This window comes from Mustela putorius, unplaced genomic scaffold, assembly GCF_011764305.1.
Source record: "Mustela putorius furo isolate JIRA1106 unplaced genomic scaffold, ASM1176430v1.1 tig00003962_pilon_pilon_pilon, whole genome shotgun sequence".
Taxonomy (NCBI): Eukaryota; Metazoa; Chordata; class Mammalia; order Carnivora; family Mustelidae; genus Mustela; species Mustela putorius.
In genome coordinates this window covers 19840471-19864403 of record NW_025422106.1, presented here as the reverse complement: position 1 = coordinate 19864403, position 23933 = coordinate 19840471, and the positions used below count along the sequence as shown (strand labels likewise).

Sequence of the window (23933 nt, the reverse complement as noted above, 5' to 3'; positions counted from 1 at the left end):
GCCTAAGAATCAGGGAAGTGGGGCGCCTGGGTGGCTCAGTGGTTAAGCCGCTGCCTTCGGCTCAGGTCATGATCTCAGGGTCCTGGGATCGAGTCCCACATCAGGCTCTCTGCTCAGCAGGGAGCCTGCTTCCTCCTCTCTCTCTCTGCCTGCCTCTCTGCCTACTTGTGATTTCTCTCTGTCAAATAAATAAATAAAATCTTAAAAAAAAAAAAAAGAATCAGGGAAGTAACATGGAAAGTAGGGACTACCATGAAGCTATGTACGGAGAGAAAAGAAAGGAAGGGAAAGGAAGAAGGAAGGAAGGAACGGAGGGAGGGAACGAGAAAGAAAAATTTACATCGCTAACCTGGATTATTGGAGAACTCAGAGCTTTTGGTGACTTCTTCTGACCTCTGCTGGACACACATGGGATTGCATGGCCCTCCGGTCCTGCAAACCAACCTGCCGAATTAGAATTCTAGATTTGAAGTTTACAGAGACATCTAAATCCCTCACTTCACAGACCAAGAAACTGAGCCCCAGGGGGCTTATGTAACTCATCCAAGGCCACTCAGTTACATAGTGGCACATTCAGGACCAGCACCTAGAAATATATTATCTCCTGATAAAACATGGATGGGCGTACATTGATGAACTCCTTTGGATTACCTGTAGAGAACCATCATTATTAGAAATGGCAACAGCTAACACAGACAATGTGGTCGATAACCAAGAATAGAGATTAGGATTATTTGTGCCAGATCATAATTATCTTCTGGTTTCATGTCCCCTAATCCCAAAATCAGCTTCAGAGAATTCATTTTCACAAAAGGTCTTTCTCAGTTGCAAATTCCTCTTCCTGGTTCTGGTTTGTTAAAATTGGTTTGCTTTGCAGCATCTGGGTGGCTCAGTCCATTGGGTAGATGATCCTTCATTTCAGCTCAGGTCCTGATCTGAGGATCATGGGATGGGCTGGCATCAGGACTTAGTGCTCAGCGGGGAGCTTGCCTGAGACTTCCTCTCTCTCCCTCTGTCCCTCCTGCCACCTCTCTCTAAAATAAATAAATAAGTATGTAAATCTTTAAAAAAAAAAAGTTTGCTTTCCCACAGGAAATTTCAACTGACTGTAGAAGAGAAGCATGCCCACTGCTAACTGGTTTGCTCCTTTTAAGAACTAGCTCTGCTAGTTCTGGGCAAAGGTACTTGGGAACCAGGAGAGGTGTCCAGAGGTCTCTGGTGCTTCTTCAGTCAGGAGTTACAGGTCTTACCTTTGAGGGATCTCTAGATCAGAAAGATGAATGACCACTGAAATATATGGTCAGCTTACTCCACCTTTTAAAAGATCCCCATGCATGGCACTATCTAAATGAGTAGAGTCATATTTGGAAGAACATAAGCTTTAGAGCCACACAGTCAGTGGTTATTTACTAGCTGTGTGAGCTTAGGTAAGTTACTTAACCTCTCTGAGCCTCCTTGACCTCAGCTTTAAAACAGGAATCATAGATGGTACCTTTTCAGAGAGTCATTTGAAAATATCTGAGACTGTGTGTGTAAATCCATAGCCCAGTACCTGGACAAGGGGAGGGACAGTGTTTAAATACATCCTGTGCTATTAATTACATCAGATCTTAATGGTGGAAGTCATACTAGTTTTGTTTCACCAAAAAAAGTACTAAGTTATATATTTGTCATGAAAAAAGTCCCAACTCTAGCCCTCAAAGACCCAATAAAATACTCTAAAGTGGACAAGACACAGACGCACAAATGCTTTAAAGAGAGCAGAAAAACATCCTCACTCTCATACTCTTTTGTTCTTTGTTTTTTTTGTGGTTTTCTTTCACCTTCTCCACACTAAAAAGTGCTCTGAAACAAAACAAATGAACAAAGAAAGAAAGAGAGAAACAGAGACAAAAAAGAGAGAGAGAGACAGAGACAAAAAAGAGACAGAGACAAAAGAGAGAGATAAACCAAAAAACAAACTCTTAACTCTAGAGAACAAACTGAGGTTACCAAAAGAGAGAAGGGGGGGGGGAATGGGGGAAACAGGTGACGGAGATTAAGGAGGGCACGTGTCCTGAGGAGCACTGACTCCTGCACAGAACAGTGTGGAATCACTATACGGCCCACCTGAAACTAATATATGTCAACTACACTGGAATTAAAATAAAAATTTAAAGAAATTTTAAGTGCCCCGAAAACTTAGGTGCGTGCTCATGCACGCTTAAACATGTTACAGACATTTGCTTAGCGCGTTTCTTCAAGAAGAAATGAGTCTTTGTCAATGAGAAACTGCCCATTTGTTGCCTCCCTGAGTTAATGAAGCGGACCCAGGCTATCTTTCGCTGCGATGAGAGAGGGGAAGTGGAATCCTTTCCCATCACGTATCAGAGCAGAAGTCACAGTGTTGCCACTCTTGAGAAAGAGCCAAGACAACAGGATTCTGGAGAAACCTTTTGGCCAGAGCAGCGCCGATCAGTTTTAGGATTGATTGGCTCCCATCAAGAAGATTTTGTTTTTGCAAAGGTTTTTGTTTGTTTGTTTGTTTGTTTGTTTTGTGGCTGAAGAAGATTTACAGAACACAGGTCTTGTCTCCTTCCCTAATTTTACATAGAGGGAAACGGACAATGACTTATCACTAAGTTAGAAGCAGAGTCAAAAACAGAACCATAGGCATCTGCCATCGGTTGGGGGTCTTGGTCACCAGTGACAGAAGCCAGTTCTGGGTAATTTGAGCAAAGGCTCACATGGGCTGTCCGCATGGATGGGAACCCGACAGTCAGACTTGAAGACAGAAGGAACCAAGGGTGTCTGGAGGGCCAAGAAGCTAAACAGAGTTCACAGGAAATCCAGAAATGGTCTCATTACCGGAGAAATCCGTTCAAAATAGCAATCAATTCGTCTTCCACCTAGGCTACAACCGATAGCATCAACCTTCCCTTCTTTATCTTAACGTCACTTGTGCAAGAGTCCAAGCCCCAGGGCAGAGCACCTGGCTTGGCTGAGTGGAGGTCTCACAGTTATACCCTGAACTGAAGTCAGGAGAGTCAGTCTGGCTGCTTGAGCTCCTACATGACAACATCACCGCAAGTACCCAGTGCAGAAGGGACAATACCCCAAGGGAAGAACGGAATACTCTTTGGGGGGAATGATATGGGCAGCCTATGGGGTAACCATGGGGTAACCAAGCTGGGAGCTTGAAGGGGAATAGAACAGATCCTGACCATGTGGATAAATTGCCCCAGACAGACACAGAGCAGGGAGGAAAGGATCCTTGTTGATGTTTGACACCTGCCTTTGTTCTCCACCAGGCAAGCTGGGGTTTGCTGCTACATTCTTGGTGTGGTGCGGAAAATCCCTGACACCGTTCTCTGTACTCGCTCTTTAATCATCCTATGCCTGCTGTTTAACAATGGCTCTTTTAGAATAGTATTTTTTTAAACATTGTATATAGTTGTTATTTGAGAGAGAGAGATTGAGAGGATGAGTGGGAGGAGGGGCAGAGGGAGAAGCAGGCTCTTTGCTGAGCAGGGAGCCCAACTCAGGACTGGATCCCAGGACCCTGGGATCCTGACCTGAGCCAAAAGAGTTTAAAATGGTGAGGACTTGCATCAGACTTGGAAACCAAGTCTGGCTCTCTTCATGGGTTTCCTGCCCTGTACCCACTTCCTCCTTCCCAGCAGCACCCCAACCTTCCCTCAGGTTCCCATCTTCCCTTACATCAATCAGCCCTTACACTGACTTCATGCCTGCTTGGCCTAAGGGGGCTTTTGTCCTCCCTGCCATCGGTTGGTTCAGGAAGGCAGCGAATTAACACACAACGTTTCCCTGGACACAGAAATGGATTCATAACAGGGTTAATAACTAATGGGAGCCAATACAATGTAAGGATACGTTTGCTGGAAGCTTCTGGAAAAGTGACATCCTTCTGCTTCAGATATACCTGCAGGAAGAGACCATCAGTCTTCCTCTGGATATTGTCAGGTGGGGTTTAGATCTGCGCAGCCAACTCGGTAGCAGTAGAAGATGAATCCGACTCAAGGGAAAGAGGAGGCCAGGGGAAATGCCAAGAACCAAAGCTGGAACCGTGGCTCTGTCACATCTGACCATCCCCCAGGGATGGACTTTTCTAGTTACAGGATCCAGTAAATCTTCCTGATTTCTTAAGGCCGTTGAGTGGGGATTCATTTATTCATAACAAACAGAAACCTAACAGAAGCTCCCTAAAAGCTGCCATTGAAATGCTTCTAGAATTGGGGCTAGGCAAACCCAGACAGAACCCTTCTCCTCTCCTGTCGTGGAGCAGCAGTTAGCTGCCCCAGCCGTGCGTCTGTCCAGCAGGCTTTCTCCCAAAGGAGCAAACACCCAGACATTGCTGTGTCTGTAACAAGATGTTGCCAATTGACGGGGGGGCGGGGAGGGGGCTGCCCTGGAGGCTCAAGGGCGATTCTCGAACCTATGGGGAACATACACGACGTTATAGAAAGTGTATGAAGCAGATATAATTGTCTAATCTGTTCAGCATCCCTCCCTCACCTCCTTTGCTAAGTGGTCTCATGCAATGGACACAAATCTGGGAAGGAGACCCAGACTTGACCCGTGAGTCAACCCCAGTGAGGACTCCCTTGCTCCAGAAGGAAGACATTCTATGACCTCTTTGGTTACCAAGTGGAAAGGATACGTGTTTGGTGTTGCTAGTGTTCATGTTTCTAACCAGGGGGCAAAAATCCAACTGCGTTAGGAGAAAAGCCAGCAGAGGGAGAGAGAGAGGAGAGAGAGAGAGAGAGAGAATGAGAAGGGTATGGCCCCATGAAACCTTAGTCTAGTCTCTGTCTGAGGTCCCTGGAGACAGCCTAGAACCCAGATGCCCTGCAGCCTGCCAGCTGCCCCACGTTTCTTCATAAAGTCTCCTCTTCCCTCAGGCCTCTTTCAGTGGTGTTTCTGTTTCTTGCCCATGAAAAACTCCTGTTCTAGTCCTGCCACATGGAAAGGAACATTGGCTGATACAGAGCAAGAAGTCCCAAGGAAGGATCTGTTTGAGATCAGGGAATATTTTCCTGGAGAATCAAACTGCAAATGCCAAATGAAACACTGCACAGAGGCAGAGCTACCAGAAACTTCGTGAAGAAGACAGATTGAAGAAGTTCTGCTAGAACTCAGAGGATAAGTCCGAAAACTACAAAAAGCATGAGGGATACAGGGGAGGTGTCCAGGCAACATGAGGTAGATCTGTAAGCCAACAGCCCTTTCTTCAAAAAGATTTGCTTTAGGATTCAGCATGCGGGGTGTTCTGGTTGATGATGTGGTGCATGAACTGGTAAGACGTCTCCCCTCCCCCAACCTTCCCCTTAGTGAGGTCTGTGTCAGCACTTTGTAATCAAAAATACTATCTTTCTGCTGCAAAACAGTTGGGGAAATAAAGTCGATAAACAGTTTCACATCATGTTGGATCAAGGCTTACTGCCAAATAAGTGTTGTTTTGTCAGAGATTTTAGGATTTTGGAATTGTGACTAAAGGGACCTGCAATAGGAATCCCAGAAGGAGAACACAGAACCCATAAAAAAGGAGACATGAGCAAAGAATCAAGGGGTGGAATGGAGAATATTCAAGAACTAAAGATAGTCACATTTTGAAGCTCAAATGTCATAGAGTGTCAGGTGAAATTAAATTTTTTTGAAGATATTCGGGGCGCCTGGGTGGCTCAGTGGGCTAAAGCCTCTATCTTCAGCTCAGGTCATGATCTCAGGGTCCTGGGATCGAGCCTCTATTGGGTTCTCTGCTCAGCGGGGAGCCTGCTTCTCCCCCAACCCCGGCCCCCGCCTGCCTCTCTGCCTACTTGTGATCTCTCTCTGTCAAATAAATAAATAAATACAATCTTTAAAAAAAATTTTTTTTGAAGATTTTACTTATTTGTTTGACAGGGAGAGTGTATGAGCACAAGCAGGGGGAGCGGCAGAGGCAGAGGAAGAACCAGGAGCCTGATGTGAGGCTTGAATCCAGGACTCAGGGGGTCATGACCTGAGCTGAAGACATATGTTTAACCAACTGAGCCGCCCAGGCACCCCTGGGTGAAATTAGTTTAAACAAGACCTAAATGCAGTCTAGTCACATTTTTAATATGGAAGAAAAACAAAAAGGTCTATAAGAATACAGAAAATTCTAATAAATAATTCACTACACTGATGTCCTAAGCTTCCATACCAAACTCTCTATGCTACAGACAGTAAATACTATTTTCTTCAAACATATATGTTATATTTATACATATTGATCTCACACTAGGCCACAAAGAAAAGCTCAGTTATTTCTGAAAGATAATCGGACCAAGGTCATCCAGTTGGGAGGTAGGCATTCAACCTGGAGCCACACCTCTTTACTTCTCCCCATATCTTATTAATTCTCTGAGAACAAGAGGATAGTAATTCACTTCCAAGTACTGATCACCGAGATGAGTACTGTAATTTGGTGACAAAGACTACCACTGGCGAAATGCCTAGAACAGCGTAAATATTCAATAGATGTTCGTTCCGTGAATAAAGGAGGTAATGAAAACATGAAACAAGGCTCACTGAGGAATGTTGTATTTTACATGAGATATACTCAAAAGCACTTCGCTTTCTAGAACACGGCTGAGACTTGGCTGGGGAAGGCAGCTGTTTTTTTTTTTTTTTTTATAATGCAAGGGATATAGCCAAGCGGCCATTAGGTACCATTAGGGGAACATTAAGACCAGGATGTACGTGGGCCGGATTGCAGTAAGCCTTCCCTCGGGTGACAGAGATCAATGGGAGACAGGGCCCAGAGAGCTTTAATGGTCTTTGCTTACTCTTCCTCCAAACTTTTAGGCCTCCCCCATGGTGACCAACCCCAGAGGAATGCACATTTAATTCAACTTCTAATGCAGGGAAATCGATAGCGTTGCACCACGGACAGTTTATCACACGTAATCTGAAGTTTAACACATAAATAAATAAGTAATATACACAAACCATGGCACTTAAGAGTACCATTAGGGGGCTTCTCTTTTCCCACAAATCAAAATACTTCTTACATCTTATTAAATTTTGCACATTAAAACATAATAAAATAACTTAAAGATTTCTAAAAAAAAAAATCTAGGCTGGAATTGCTTGGAAATGTTTCCTTTAAAGTAATAATTATGGGGCGCCTGGGTGGCTCAGTCATTAAGCGTCTGCCTTCAGCTGGGGTCATGATCCCAGGGTTCTGGGATCGAGTCGCACATCGGGCTCCCTGGTGGGGGGGAGGCCTGTTTCTCCCTCTCCCTCTCCCTCTGCCCCTGCTTATGTTCTGTCTCTCACTCTGTCTCTCTCGGTCAAATAAATAAATAAAATCTTAAAAAAGAAAATAAAATAATATTTATGATGGCTTTTATTTTTTTGTTTTTTTTTCTTTTCTTTTTAAAGATTTTATTTATTTGAGAGAAAGAGAGAGCTTGCTCGAGAGATAGCACAAGTGATGGGGGACAGAGAGGAGGAAGAAGCAAATACCAACCCCACCCCCACACCACTGAGCTCGGAGTTCAACGTGGGACTCGATCCCAGGACCCTGGGATTACGACCTGAGCTGAAGGCAGACGCTTAACTAACTGAGCCACCCAGGCGCCCCAAGATTTTTTTTTTTTAACTAATCTCTACACTCAATGTGGGGCTTGAACTCACAATCCTGATCTCAAGATTTCCTTGCTCCACTGACTGAGCCAGCCAGGCTCCCCTTGATGGCTTTTATTTTTAATGATACTTTGTAAGTTGTTTTAACATGCTTTATTCTTTTTTGATATTCCTCCTCAAATCCTCGTGAGTTACGACAAGTAAACCCATTTAGCAGATGAGCAACCTGAGTCACGAGAGGAGACTTGCCATGAGAAATGGGAGTCCAACATCCAGTGGAGGGTATTTTTAGTCCCCAGAGGGACCTGGTTCTATTTGGAGCTGGTGGGGGTAGGGAGATGGAAATAGTTTGACCCTGGAATTGTGTCTACCACTGGAATTCAGACATGTCTAGACCTGGTAAGCTAGATTTGCCAGAGGTCTTTACGTTTTCTGTTGGTTTATTTTGTAGGTGTTTGGAGACTTCGGGTGGAATGAGGAAGTTAATCATACCCCTTAATTCACAGCTCATCAAAATCACCATCAAGGAACCACCCTTATTTCTTCAATCATATTCTTTCTTTTTAGACCCAACCCCACTCCATCTATATAGAAAGTTCGAGACAGGCAAAACTGTTCTTAGTTACCACGGTGATAGGGGACCAGCATTGTTTCTGCTGTACTGGTAATGCTTTTTTATTGGCATCATGGTTATATAAAATTATTCACTTTGCAAAAATTCATTATGTTGGGGTGCATGGGTGACTCAGTGGGTTAAAGCCTCTGCCTTAGGCTTAGGTCATGATCCCAGGGTCCTGGGATCAAGCCCCACATCAGGCTCTCTCTGCCTCTTGCTCTGCCTACTTGTGATCTCTGTCTGTCAAATAAATAAATAAAATCTTTTAAAAATTTTCATTGTGTTGTATACTTACGATTGGTATGGTTTTCTGTATGAATGTTACACTTTAATACAATTTTACTTAAAAAAAAATCCTGCTGGAAGTTTTAATGGAATTGGATATGTTTATAGATGAATTTGCGAACTGTCGTCTTAGCACTGCCAAGTCATCTTATCCATGAACATGTTGCTAAAATTTTGTTAAGAGGGATATTTGTCACAGGGGATGTGGGTCTGTAGTTTTCATTGTTGTTGTTTTCCTTGCAAATGTCTGAATTTAGTGTCAGAGTAATGCTGGCCTCATGGAAGGGGGTGGAGAGTACCTCTTTTTCATTTTCTGGAAGAGTTTATAAAGACTTGGTGTTAGAGCTTCCTTACGCATGGGAGAGTTCACCAATGAAGCCACTTGGGACTGGAGTTTTCTCTGTGGGACAATTTTTTTTAGAGGTATTCAAATAAGTCAAAAAATTTTTTAAATATTTTATTTATTTATTTGACAGAGATCACAAGTAGGCAGAGAGGCAGGCAGAGAGAGAGAGGAGGCAGCAGGCTCCCCGCTGAGCAGAGAGCCCGATGCGAGACTCGATCCCAGGACCCTGAGATCATGACCCGAGCCAAAGGCAGCGGCTTAACCCACTGAGCCACCCAGGTGCCCCTCAAATAAGTCAATTTTAATAAGATCCTCTACACACACATTTCCTACTGAAAATTGAAATAGCACAACAAAAAAATTTTATTACTATGTCTGAAAACCAGAAAAATCTAGCATATGCACCTCCCGTAATTATGCTCTAACCAAACCACCCAAAGTTTTCCTGTATTCCTTCTGCACAAGTTGCTTGGCTTCCAATTTTCGATAGTAGGTCTTATCTTGCTTAATGACTTCAGGTCTCTCAAACACATAGGCAACATTCAAAACCTATTAGTGCGGGGCGCCTGGGTGGCTCAGTGGGTGAAACCTCTGCCTTCGGCTCAGGTCATGATCTCAGGGTCCTGGGATCGAGCCCTACATCGGCTCTCTACTCAGCAGGGAACCTGCTTCCCCTTCTCTCTGCCTGCCTCTTTGCCTATTCGTGATCTCTCTCTGTCAAATAAATAAATAAAATCTAAAAAAAAAAAACCTATTAGTGCTTCCTTAGGTCAAATCAAAAGGTATAAGTATAGAGACATCATTCCAATGCAAACTACAGGATTCCTCACAAGTTACTGGTATCATGGTAGAAAAGATACAAAAAAGAAAAGCCTTATCCTATCACAGATTATCAAAATATTATACTTTGCCCTAATATAGAACAGCTTTCCACGATGCTGCAAAATGATCCTAAAATCACTAGCAAAAAAAAAATACAAGAATAAAAGTTTGTTTACATTGGCTCCATGTCATAATTATTCCCCTTGCTGGCTTCCTCAGAAAGATCTTTATGATACAGGCGATAATGACAGCAACATCTGAATCTTCCCACTCTTGTTTCACCCTCCTCTGTTTCCTTCTGCTGTGGATCTTTTGGAAGCTGGGACCCCAGATTTAGGTAGCGCTGGTACTGAATCATTGGACTCATCCTTGCCATCCGTTTCTTTCCGGGCCATTAACAAAGTCCTTACTCCAGTCCTCCTCCCACTGCGGCTAAGGCTACGCTCCACCAGCCCCTGTGGTTTCCTCTCTGCCCTGCTGCTGGGATCGATATTCTGACATAGGGGAAGGGAGGATGATACTAGAGTCCAGGGTCAATATACCAAGGTTCTTGGTTAATACTTCGGAGATCATTTGAGAGGCACCTGAGCCTTCCTGGGAATCCTCTTCAATGGGTGTCTGAGATGATCCCAGGTTGGGATCTGGCAAAGCCATCGGAAGCCTAGTCACAGATCAAGGCTCCTCCTAGATCTTCGGAGTCCAGTGGGAGATGATGCTCAAGACCCAACTTGCTATGAAGTGGCCTGGCAAGAACCTCTGAGGTACAATTTTTAACGTCAGGTTCTATTTCTTTAATAAACATAGAGCCGGGGCGCCTGGGTGGCTCAGTGGGTTAAGCCGCTGCCTTCGGCTCAGGTCATGATCTCAGGGTCCTGGGATCGAGTCCTGCATGGGGCTCTCTGCTCAGCAGGGAGCCTGCTTCCTCCTCTCTCTCTCTCTCTCCCTGCGTCTTTGCCTACTTGTGATCGCTCTCTGTCAAATAAATAAATAAAATCTTAAAAAAAAAAAAATAAACATAGAGCCATTCAGGTTATCTCTTGCTTCATAAGAGAACCTTGGCAGTTTGTGTCTTTCAAGAAATTTGTCCCTATCATCTAAGTTGTCAAGTTTATTGGATAAAGTTTTTGAGAGAATTCCCTTACTATCCCTTTCGTATCTGTGGAATCTGTGGGGATGTCAGCTCTCACCCTTAATGCTGCTAATATTGATCTCTTTTTTGCTGATCAGTGTGGCTGGTTCTTCTAAAGGAACCAGATTTTGGTTTCATTGATTTTTTTCTATTTTCTTTCTTTCTTTCTATCTTTCTTTCTTTCTTTTTTTTTTTTTTTGTTGATTGATTTTTCACTCTAATCTTTATTATTTTCTTTCTTCTTATTACTTTGGATTTAATTTGCTTTTCTTTTTCTAAAATCGTAAGGTAGAAACAGAACACTGTTATGAGACAAATAAATCAATGGAATAGAATGGAGTCTGGAAACAGACCTCCACATTTATGGACAACTGTTTTTTTTTTTTTTTAAATAAAAGTGCAAAGACAACTCAGTGGGGGAAAAAATGATCTTTCCAACAAATGGCGCTAGAACAATTAGATATCCACACACACAAAAAATGAATTTTGATCCATATCTCACAACATGTACAAAATTTTCCTCAAATGTATCACAGACCTAAATGTAAAACCTAAAACACTAAAACTTCTATAAAAAAACACAGGAGAAACTACTTATGGCCTTCCATTAGGCAAAGATTTCTTAACAATATCCAAACATTCTTCATAAAAAGAAAAATTGATAAATTGAACTTTTGCAAAATTAAGAACTTCTGCCCTTTGAAAGACCTTGTTAAGGAATTAAAAAGATAAGCCAGAGTCTGGGAGAAAATAGCTGCAAGTCAGATTTTCATTAATGAGTTGAACCTAGAATATATCCAGAACTCCCAAAACTCAGTAATGAGAAAAGAAACAACAGATATTTTTAAAAAATGGGCTAAATATTTGAAGATACTTCACTGAAGAAGATATGTGGATAGCCAATAAGCACATAGAGACACTCAATGTCATTAGTCATTAGGGAAATGAAAATTAGAACCGTAATTATGTATCATTACACATCTGTTAGAATGGCTAAAATGAAAAGATTAATCATACTAAGTCTTGGTGAGGTGGTGGAGCAACTGAAACTTTCATACATTGGTGGGAAGGTCAAATGGTAAATTCACTTTAGAAAACTATTTGACAGTTGTGTGTGTGTGTTTTTTTTTAAAGATTTTATTTATTTATTTGAGAGAGAGAGAGACAGAAAGAGAGAGCCTAAGTGGGGAAGAGAGGGAGAAGCAGGCACCCCCTGAGCAGGAAGCCCGATATGGGGCTTGATCCCAGGACCCTGGGATCATGACCTGAGCCAAAGGCAGATGCTCAACTGACCAGGCCACCCAGGCGCCCCAATTTGACAGTTTCTTCTTCCTTCCTTCCTTCCTTCCTTCCTTCCTTCCTTCCTTCCTTCCTTCTCTTTCTTTCTTTCTTTCTTTCTTCCTTTCTCTACATCCTTCTAATAGTTTAAAATTTTTCCTCATAAAGATGTTTTGCATTTTTAGATTAATTCCAAGATTCGTGATAATTTCTGTTGTTACTGTGATATACATTTATCCTTATTTTTTCATTATTTATTGTAATGTATCATCAATTGTGTATGACTATGTAATAAACCACCCTAAAACTTAGTGAATGAATACAACTGTTTTACTACTCCCAATTCTGGAAGTCAGAGCTTTAGGCAGTGTTCAGCAGTCTTTCTGTTTTGTTTTATTTTGTTTTGTTTTGTTTTCAAGATCTCACCCATTCATTTGACAGAGAAAGAGAAAGCACAAGCAGGGGGCAGGGGTAGAAGGAAAGGGAGACGCAGACTCCCCACAGAGCAGGGAGCCCAGCCTTGGGACATAGGACTTGATCCGAGGATCCTATGATCATGACCTGAGCTGAAGGCAGACATTTAACCGACTGAGTCACCCAGGTATTCCTTATTAGAGATCATTTTGAATAATTTACCACTCTAGTGAGGAGGAGCACTACTAATTTTTTAAGTGATCATTTACTTGTTGACCTTGGTGAACTCTCTCTCTCTCTCTCTCTCTCTATATATATATATATATATATATACACATTTATTTATTTATTTATTTGACAGAGAGAGATCACAAGTAGGTAGAGAGGCAGGCAGAGAGAGAGGGAGAAGCAGGCTCCCCACTGAGCAGAGAACCCCATGCGGGGCTTGATCCCAGGACCCTGAGATCATGACCTGAGCTGAAAGCAGAGGCTTTAACCCACTGAGCCACCCTGGCGCCCCAGTGAACTCTCTTAATAGTAAAATTTTCTCTTCCTTAACAATCCTTAGACCTCGGATTCATTTTTCGTTCCCTATAATGATGGCAAAGACCTCAAGTCCTACGATTAAAGGTATCTTTGACAGTGAGCATCTTTGTTTTCCCCCCCATTTTAAAGCAAATGTGCCTGAAATTTCTCTACTAAATATGCTGTATTTCTGTAGGTTTTTAGATAGGGAGTTAAGGATATTCTACTCCTAATTTTCTGGTAGTTTTCTTTTAAGTCTTAAATACCTGTTGAACTTTACCAAATGTGTTCTCTGTATCTACTAATTACATGTTTCTCTTTCTATTGATTAATTTTCTGATGTCAAACTGTCCCATTACTTAATAGACCCTACTTTTTGTCCTCTTTTGTATTTTTTTCCTAATGTTGTATTTGAATTTTCCCATCTTTGTTCATAAGTAAAATGAGGCTATAATTTTATTTTATTTTATTGTTCTATGTGATTTTAGAATCAAGTTTTTACCAGTTTCACAAAGTGACTTGGGTCACTTTCTCTCTATTTCTGTTTTCTGGAACAACTTGCATAAGATAGGGGTTATATTCCTTGAGAGTCTGATAAAACTTATCTATGGAAATACCAAGGCCAGAGAGTTTGGGGGATGGAGGAGAACATCTTGATTACAAACTTATTTTCTTTCTTTCTTTTTTTTTTAAATTTTATTCATTTATTTGGCAGATGGTGAGAGAAGGAACACAAAACAGAGGAAGTGGGAGAGGGAGAAGCAGGCTTCCTGCCATGCAGGGAGCCTGATGCAGGGCTCGATCCCAGGACCCCAGGATCATGAACTGAGCCAAAGGCAGATGCTTAGCAATTGAGCCACCGAGGTGCCCCACCAACTTATTTTCTTTCATTTTATTGGTACATTCATCTTTTCTGTTGATTCTTATGCCAATTTTGTCATTTTAAACTTCTCTAGAAATTTGTCATTATCTAGATTTTAACCTTTACTGGGATATAGTTTGTAATTTTTTGTTGATTTTTAAATCCCTGTTTTGTCTGTATACTATGTCTTTTTTGTTCTGTGAAGCAGTGCTTTGAGTTTCCTTGGTCTCTCCAAGAATTAATGGCTTTGGTTTTATTAAAATCCTCCATTATAGTCTGTTCTCTACTTCAAGGATTATTATCCCATTCCACCTTGCTTCTTTAGGCTTAATCTATTGTTTCACTTCATTTTGTTTCTAAATTTTCAGCTAAACATAGCTCATTCTTTAAAAAGTTCAAGTTTTGTTTTTATTTAAGTTTTTTTTTAAGATTTTATTTATTTATTTGACAGAGATCACAAGTCGGCAGAGAGGCAGGCAGAGAGAGAGAGAGAGAGGAGGAAGCAGGCTCGCCACTGAGCAGATAGCCCGATGTGGGGCTTGATCCCAGGACCCTGGGATCATGACCAGAGCCGAAGGCAGAGGCTTTAATCCACTGAGCCACCCAGGCACCCCTTAAGATTTTATTTTTAAGTAATCTCTACACCTGACATGGGACTCAAACCCACATCCCCCAAATCAGGAGTCACACACCCCACCAACTGAGCCAGTCAGGCACCCCATCCGGTTTTCTTATTAATGTATTTATATCTGTAAATTCCCCTCTAATTATAGCCAGGTACCTTCTTTTTTAAGATTTTATTTATTTATTTTCAGAGAGAGACACAGCGAGAGAGGGAGCACAAACACGAGAAGTGGGAGAGGGAGATTCAGGCTTCCCGCTGAGCAGAGAGCCCGATGTGGGGCTTGATCCCAGGACCCTGGGACCATGACCTGAGCTGAAGGCTGACGCCTTTTTTTTTAATATTTATTTATTTATGTATTTATTTATTTATTTATTTAGTTGACAGACAGAGATCACAAGTAGGCAGAGAGGCGGGCAGAGAGAGGAAGGGAAACAGGCTCCCCGCTGAGCAGAGAGCCCAATGCAGGGCCCAATCCCAGGACCCTGGAATCACGACCTGGGCCGAAGTCAGAGGCTTTACCCCACTGAGCCACCCGGGTGCCCCTGAAGGCAGACACTTAACAACTGAGCCACCCAGGCACCCCAGCCAGATATCTTTTAAGACTGTTGTATTTTTATTGTTAAGTGGTCTCTACACCTAGTGTGGGACTTGAGCTTACAACCATGAGATCAAGCATCCCCTGATCTACCAATTGAGCCAGCCAGGTACCCCTAGCTTTAGATACTTTTAGACACAAAGGGCTTTCATTCAGTTCTAAGTATTTAAGAATTCCCCTTATGACTTTTCTTTTTATCTGAAGAGTTATTTAGACACGTTTTAGGTTTAGTTGTAGTCCCATCTGGGACTTTTTAAGCTAACTTTTGGAATTGATCTTTAAGTTTTTCACATTGTAATCATAGAGGTCTGCATGATTTTAGTTCTTTGAACTTCACCAAAGTTTTCTTTAGAGTCTAATTCACAAGCAATTTTAGTGACTGTTTTAAATGTACTTTCAAAAAAGATGTGTAGATTCTGGGGGCACGTAGGTAGCTCAGTTGGTTAAGCGTCTACCTTCAGCTCAGGTCATGATCCCAGGGTTCTGGGATCTAGTGCTGCATCAGGCTCCCTGCTCTGTGGGTAGCCTGCTTTTCCCTCTGCCTACCACTCTTCCTGCTCTCTCTCTCTCTCTGTGTCAAATAAATAAATAAAATCTTAAAAAAAAAAAAAAACTTTTTATTTTATTATTTATTTATTTAGAGAGCAAGCATCTTGGAGGGGGAAGGGGCAAAGGGAGAGGGAGAGGGAGAGCCTTAAGCAGACTCCTGCCTGAGCACAGAGCCTGACATGGGGCTCCATCTCAAGACCTTGAGATCACAACCTGAACTGAAACCAAGAGTCAGACGCTCAACCAACTGAGCTATCCAGGTGCCTGATCATATGGTTTTTATCCCTTCTCTTGTAAATGCGGTGTATAATGTTGATTGATTTACCAATTCTGAGCCACCCTTGCATTCCTGGAATTGCTAAATTATTTTTAAAATCCAATCTGTCCATCAAAATGAAATTTTTCCATTTGCGACAATGTGGATGAAACTAGAGAGTATTATGCTTAGCGAAATAAGTCAATCAGAGAAAAACAACTGTCATATGATCTCCCTGATATGAGGAAGTTGAGAGGCAACGTGGAGAGTTTGGGGGGTAGGAGAAGAATAAATGAAACATGATGGGATTGGGAGGGAGACAAACCATAAGAGACTCTTAATCTCATGAAAAAAAACTGAGGGTTGCTGAGGGGAGGGTGGTTGGGTTATGGACATTGGGGAAGGTATGTGCTATGGTGAGTGCTGTGAAGTGTGTAAACCTGGCGATTCACAGACCTGTACCCCTGGGGCTAATAATACATTATATGTTAATAAAAAAATAAAATAATAAAAGAAAAGAAAAATCCAATTTGAGAATCTATTGGTGAATTATCCCGTTTACATAAGTGGTAATCACAAGCATATTAAGACTAACTACTATTTAATTTCATGGTTGTTTTTAAATTTTATTTACTCATTTGACAGAGAGAGTATAAGCAGGGGGAGAGGCAGGAGAGGCTAACTCCCCACCGAACAGGGAGCCCAACTCGGGGCTCTATCCCAGGACCCCAGGATCATGACCTGAGCTGAAGACAGACGCTCAACCGACTGAGCCACCCAGGTGCCCCTAATTTCATGTTATCTATTTCATACCTTCATCTTGTTTCTTTTTTACTTCTCCACCTATCATTGGATAGAACAGATTTTCTTCTGCTGTTTGGAAAAGTCATAATTCTATTTCTTTTTTTCTGGGGTTAACTCCTCATCATATTATGTATACTCATCTTCATTTAACTACTTAGACTTATCAATATCTATTTGTTTTCTCACAAAGAGATACATCCAAGATATGTTTCACTAGCTCTGGTCTTTTCATTTCTGCTTTTAGTATCGCCTAGAATTTGGGTTGTGGCTTATTATAGTCTTTTTCTTTTCTTTTTTTTTTTTTTAAGATTTTATTTTTATTTATTTGAGAGAGAGGGAATGAGAGAGAGTGTGAGAGAGGAGAAGGTCAGAGGGAGAAGCAGACTCCCTGTGGAGCTGGGAGCCCGATGCAGGATTTGATCCCAGGACTCCGGGATCATGACCCAAGCTGAAGGCAGTCACTTAACCAACTGAGCCACCCAGGTGCCCAGTATTTTTCTTTTTTTGTCATCATTTATTTACATAGCAAAGGACTTGGCTTACTTACTTCCTTTTTTTTTTTTTTACGGTATTATTTATTTATTTGCAAGAGGGAGAGATAGTGAAAGAGAGTGAGAGTCGGGGGGAGCAGCAGAGGGAGAGGGAGAAGCAGGCTCCTCCTGAGCAGGGAGCCTAATGTAGGGCTCAATCCCAGGACCCTGGGATCATGATCCAAGCTGAAGGCAGACACTTGGCTGACTGAGCCACCCAGGTGCCCGTTGGCTAACCTATTTCCACGCCATGCATCTCAAAACATTCTCCGGCTTTATTTTTCTCCTTGCTGGAGAACTTCCCTCCAGCACTGTCTTCAAAGCAGGTCTTTGCATGGGGAATCTTCTGAGGGCCTCTTGGTACCTGACACTCTTCAATTCACTCCCTCCTTTAAAAGATATCTTAGCTGGATATGAAATTCCAGGGTCAAAATTGTTTCTTTCAACACCTTGAAAACATCTCTCTAGTCTTTTCTTGAGGGTCCTGTTGAGGATTCTGATATCAGTCATGTTACATTAGAGAGGATCTGCTTTGCTCTCTGGAGATGTCCATGAAAACAAGCTCTTTCCTTGGTTCATGGCTTCATTTTAATGTCCTGATTGGTGCCCGGCCCAGTCCCTCAGTCAACATTTTCTGATGAACGGACATCATACCATTCTGCCTCCAGAACTGGTGTTAATAGCAACTTTGTGCTTACACTGATGAGCAGGGTACACAGGTGCAGTGTGATTTCACAGAAAAGCCACAGAGAAGCTTCAACCAGTCTTCCTATGCTTATAAGGACCAACTGACAGCATGGTCTCATGGTTCAACTTAAGGGCAATGTCATGATCAAGAAGCAGAGGACGACAACCAAGAATTAATTTAAAAGGAATTCTCTCTCTCTCCCCTGCCTCCATGGGGACCTGTGGTTCCAGCAACTCTTTGCCCTGGGGCCCTTTCTTGCTTATTCTTTGTATCTGCATCAAGAAAAATGTCTCTGACCACAGTGGACAGTGAGTAGGAACTGGGGATGTGGATGCAGGGTGGGGGAGGAGGGATAGTCTGGGAGAGAAGCTGAGAGAGGACTTCTGTAAAGAGCCCCTTGTTAATAATTTATATTTCTGAAATTCTATCCTGGCATTAGGTGTCTCCTGAGTCTTTCGTTCTTGCTGGACTACACCTCCTTCCCAGCTTATTCAACATCTTCTTGCCTTTCAAGATAAGCTCAGACCTCCACAGGACCCAAGATAACAATTAGGAACTCATGTACAAATTATATTTGAGTCCCCAGTTGCTTGGTAATACATGTCCCATTTAGCCCAGGTGATAATGCAATATTTGGAAGGAAGGCATCATCGGACTCCCAACCAGTGTTGGCAGTGTTTTGACCCTGCAGAACAGAATCATATTCCAGACCAATTAGATCAGAATCCCCAGAGTTTAGGCTCAGGCATCAGGCATCTGTAAAGCTCCCCAACTGCAGCTGACATGCAGCCAGGATCGAGCACAATCGCTCCAGCTTGCTGGACCAGTGGAGACCCATGAGGCAGCACATGCAGCAAAATCTGGCACAAAAAGTAATGACTGGGTTTTTAGGTTTAAACCAAAGCTCAGGGGCTCCTGGGTGGCTCAGTTGGTTAAGCAACTGCCTTCGGCTCAGGTCATGATCCTAGAGTCCCAAGATCTAGTCCCACATCGGGATCTCTGCTTGGCAGGGGGTATGCTTCTCCCTCTGACCTCTCCCCCTCATGTTCTCTCCTCTCATTCTATCTCTCAAATAAATAAATAAAATCTTAAAAAAAAAATAAAATAAATTTAAAGCAAAGCTCAGAGACTTTCCAGGGAGGTGACCACAGACAAGTTCATTAACATCTATGTGCTTTGGTTTCCTTATCTAGGCAATGGGAATTTGAAGATACACCATCAGCTCTCCCTGCAGAGGACAGTGAGGTATACACAGACAATCAGATTTCCAATAAATAAACTCTAAAATGCTTAGGAAATTGCTTATATTGATTTATGATCTATGTACTAATACATGTATTGTTTCTGTGATGGAAATTAATGTTTTCTTTTCTTTTCTTTTTTAAAGTAATCTCCATGCCCAATGTGGGGCTCAAACTATGACCCTGAGATCAAAAGTCATATGCTCTACTGACTGAGGCAGACACCACTTCTGGACAAAAATTAAAGTACTTGGAAAACCAAAATAGGGGCACCTGAGTGGCTCAGTTGCTAAGTGTCTGCCTTTGGCTCAAGTCATGATCCCAGGGTTCTGAGATTGAGCCCCACATCAGGGTCCCTGCTTGGTAGGGAGTCTACTTCCCCTTGTTTCTCTCTCTGCTACTCCCCCTGCTGTGCTCTCTCCCTCTCTGTGTCAAATAAGTAAATCAATAAATAGAAAGAAGGAAAGAAAGAAATTTTTTAAAAAGAAAGGCAAAATAAATACATAATAAAAGGGAGATAACAAGATGCCATCCTCCCAAGCTGTGGTGGTGATGACAGGAGAGATCTGGCCCTGGACAGCCAGCATGGTGGCTGCTACTAGGCTAGTGCTCAGTGCACCAGCCCACCTGCAAGGTGACCACAGTGGTTCTTACCACCTAGTATCCATGCCTATGTGTAGTCTTGTCTCACACAGTTGGTTTTTATTTTATTTTTTTATTTTTTAAAAAATTATTTTTCCTACCCTTACAGGAGCTGTAAATAATCCACCAGGGTGTTTTGGTTTGTTTGTTTGTTTTTTAAGATTTTTATTTATTTATTTATTTATTTATTTGACACAGAGAGAGAGAGAGACAGCAAGAGAGGGAACAGAAGCAGGGGAAGCAGGAGAGGGAGAAGCAGGCTCCCCACTGAGCAGGGAGTCCAATGAGAGGCTTGATCCCAGGACCCTGTGATCATGACCTGAGCCGAAGGCATATGCTTAATGACGGAGCCACCCAGGTGCCTCTGGTTTTTATTTTTAAGAACTTATTTTTAAGTAATCCCTATATACCCATCATGGGGCTTGAACTCACAACCTGGAGACCAAGAGTCGCAAGTCCTGCCTACTGAGCCAGACCAGCGCCTTGACACAGAGTATTATAGAACTGACAGAGGCTAGTCTGACATCTGAGGCTAGTTGGTAAAAGACATTGCAGCCTCCTCTTTGTTTTCTTTCTCAGATCACTTCCTCTGGTGTAAACCAGCTACCATGTCATGAGGTCATTCAAACACTCTATGTATTTGAGATTCCACATCCGGGAACCAACGCCTCCTGCCAGCAGCCATGTGAGTGTGCCATCTTGAGGCAGATCCTCCGGCCCCCGTTAAGCCTTCAGATGAGTGCAGTCCCATTTGGGATCTAGGCCACAAGCGCATGAGAGACCCCAAGCCAGAACCACTCTTCTAAGCCACTCCTGAATTCCTGACCCTCCACCAACTCTGTGAGATATCAAATGTTTGTTGTTGTTACAGGCTACTAAGTTTTGGAGTAACTTGCTATATGGCCACACGTGATGGAAAGGCTCAGCAAAGATAGCATCATTATTATTAAGTACTTCCTAGTTTTGAGCTAAAATCCACCTTCTTGTCATCTCTGCCCTCTTTCCCAGTTCCGTCTTTTCAAGCCACATAGAAAGAATACAATCTCTCCTCCTCGTGGTCAGAATGTTCGGTGCCAGTTTTCACTCTAGTAGTTTAATCAGTCAGACATCAGCTGAAGGAGTCACTACGCCAAGCACTAGGGTTGCAGAGAGAAATAGAATGGGGTCACTGCTCAACCAATGTCATCCCGTACAAGTGGTAATGCAATAAAAAGACCTGACCCCAGACACAGAGGGAGGGCATCTCCACGGAGGCATGGTTGGTTCTACTTAGAGAGGGGAGGGAAGGTTCCTAGGAAGAGGAGGCAGAAGAGGTGGGACAGCCGAAGCCTAAGGGATGAATAGGAGTTCATGAGGCAGGCAAGAAGAGGAGGCCTTCCAGGCAGAAGTTATAGGGACCAGACCTCCCTCCTCACCCCTCACCCCAAGCCCTTTATTCTCCAAGTCACTCATCTCTTCTTCTAGTCCAACTTTAGACACCTTTTTGAGTCCCTCCAAGCCCCACCCCCACCCCCCAGCTTGGTAACTGCACTCAGGACACACCCTTTCCTCTCACAATGGGACATGCAGACAGATCCAAACCTCCTCCAGGGTGGTCTGACCAGCGTGGAGTAGAGTTAGCCCTCACCTTTCTTTTTCTGGAAGCCTCCACGGGGTCCAGGCTTGCCTGAGGTTTTCTTGGCACCCACATCCTTCAGCTGACTCATGCTGAGCCTCCGGGCGTCTGGGCTGCGAAATCATTTGTCACACGTGCTCCTGTTAAACCACATCTCTCCCTCTGCTTCCCCCCCACCCCACCCCAGCTTTGCACGGTCGCTGTTGTTTTGTTTTTACCATTTTTCATGGGCGTTTTGAAGTTCAATAATTCAATCTACACAAACTGCGAATCTCAGCTCCCGGTTGGCAGGGGCCACGTGGAAGCAAACTGTGCCACCAACAAAACCCACTTTAGAACACACCCTGGAAACAGAAAGCCTCTGTCATTCTAAGGCCATTGTGGTTAGGGGTGATTCAGACTCGCTGTGGCTCCAGCCAGCCTTCAGAGATCTCACCGGATTTGAAGCAGCCTTGGCCTTGGTGGGGGGCTGGGGGGAGAGGGGTGGAGAGTGGGGTTGGGGGAAGGCGTAACGGAGCTGAGCATGGACGGAAGGAAATTGGAAGGGGATGTTTGTCTGGTTCCCCATGGTTCCCACCTTCCCCAGTCAGGAAGAATCGGGCCATTGTGTCCGTGGAACCCTTGGCTTGTTTATCTTCTTAGGTACAGCTTGGTACAAGGTTTCACTTAGTGTTTCTTCCACCCAGAAAATGACCACAGGAAGGAGCTGACCTGCCGTTGGCAAGTGTCCAGTCCTGGCTCTCCTTCCCCATTTCTCTGCCTCTTTCTCCTATCATGGGCTTCCACCTCCAGAAATTAAGAGCCCCCTTTTCCCTTGGGCTCCCCCTGAAGGCAGCATGGAGTCATTCATTTCTTTCTTTCTTTTTTTTTTTTTAAAGATTTTATTTATTTATTTGACAGAGAGAAATCACAAGTAGATGGAGAGGCAGGCAGAGAGAGAGAGAGAGGGAAGCAGGCTCCCCGCTGAGCAGGGAGCCCAATGTGGGACTCGATCTCAGGACTCTGAGATCATGACCTGAGCCGAAGGCAGCGGCTTAACCCACTGAGCCACCCAGGCGCCCGAGTCATTCATTTCTTCAGCTAGCGTCCAGTGAGTGCTTACTAGGTGCCAGGCATTATCCCAGATGCCTACAGTCTTCATGCGAAAGGCAGTCCCTGATGTCAAGAGGTCATAGTTCTGGGAGGCAGCACAGGAGGAGACAGTAGCACAGAGGAGGGGCATTTGACCTTGTTTGATCGGGAATTAGGAAAGTCTTCCAGGAGAGGAGACACAGAAGCTGATCTTAAAGGTGTACTAAAAGCTAGTCATGGAGAGTAAAAAGTATTCTTATAGATTTCATTAAGCATGTTCTTGGGGGGCCTGTGTGGCTTAGTTGGTTAAGCGGCTGCCTTCAGATCAGGTCATGATTCTAGGGTCCTGGGATCAAGCCCTGTGTGTGGTTGGGCTCCCTGTTGAGTGGGGAGTCTTCTTCTCCCTCTGTCCTGCCCCCTGACTAGTGCTCGTGTGTGCTCTTTCTCAAATAAATATATAAATAAATAAGATATATTTTTTTAAAAAGCATGTACTATGTGCCAGGCACTGTGTTAAAATCTTTACATATATATTATTTTATTTTACTCCTCACAATACCTCTAAGAGGTACCCACTATCCATAATTATTCCAACTTCATAAATGAGGAAAGTGAGATTTAGAAAGGTCAATTTACTCATGGTTTTACTGAGAATAAATGGCAGAAATGGGATTTAGGCTCAAATTTCTCTGACCCTTGGAATCCATTTTTTTTTTTTAACCTAGGGCTGCTGTGTATAGTTGTGCAGGTTGTACACTGCACAACCCCAGTGATGGCCCTTTTCTGATGCATTATGCATGGGAAGGATATCCAGGCCAAATAAGCCTCCTTTACAGAAATATGAGAAAACAACCTATATTCAGGGAACTGGCTCTACAATGCAGCTGTGTTAGGGGTCTAAGGAATTCCCTGAACATGCAGAGCTCCTTGGCACCTTCTGTGATCATGGGTGGAATTGGCTGCTAGGGTCTCTGGAGAGGTCCTGTGGTTTCATATTTGGTGTTGAGACCCAGTTCTTCCTTCTCATTGAGCTGTGGAACTCTCTGGGGGATATGATGCAAATATGCTTGGTTCTCTTCTGAGCTGCTGGCCACACAAACATTCAAATATTAAAGAGGCAAGTGGCCCCAGGTCTCCAAACTGCTCAGTGTCCTACAAATAGTCAACCAGCTTCTGATGCCTGGACCCCAAATGTAACCCGATAGACAAATCGGTTCCTTAGGCAAGCCACCTCAACCCCTTTGTCGAAGTAATTCCACTGCAACAGTCCAAAGAACTGGGCACATCCAAGGTGAGGGTCTACAGTGTGCCAGGCCCCTGAAAGCATGATTCTCCAATGCTCACAACTTTGGGAAGTGACATTATCATCACCCTCCACTTTGCTGGGAAGAAACCTTGTGTTCAGAGATGGTGAGTGATTTACCTGTGGTTT

At 43.2% G+C, this 23933-nt stretch overlaps 1 long non-coding RNA gene across 1 annotated transcript; it reads right to left on the bottom strand.

The window, feature by feature from the left end:
* Window positions 1-227: 227 nt before the first annotated feature.
* Window positions 228-21757, bottom strand: LOC106005297. The gene is made up of 3 exons (XR_001178546.2): window positions 21649-21757; window positions 21443-21543; window positions 228-444 (listed from the first exon to the last, which is right to left on the bottom strand). It is a non-coding gene; the product is annotated as an uncharacterized LOC106005297 (long non-coding RNA).
* Between the last annotated feature and the right edge of the window lie 2176 nt (window positions 21758-23933).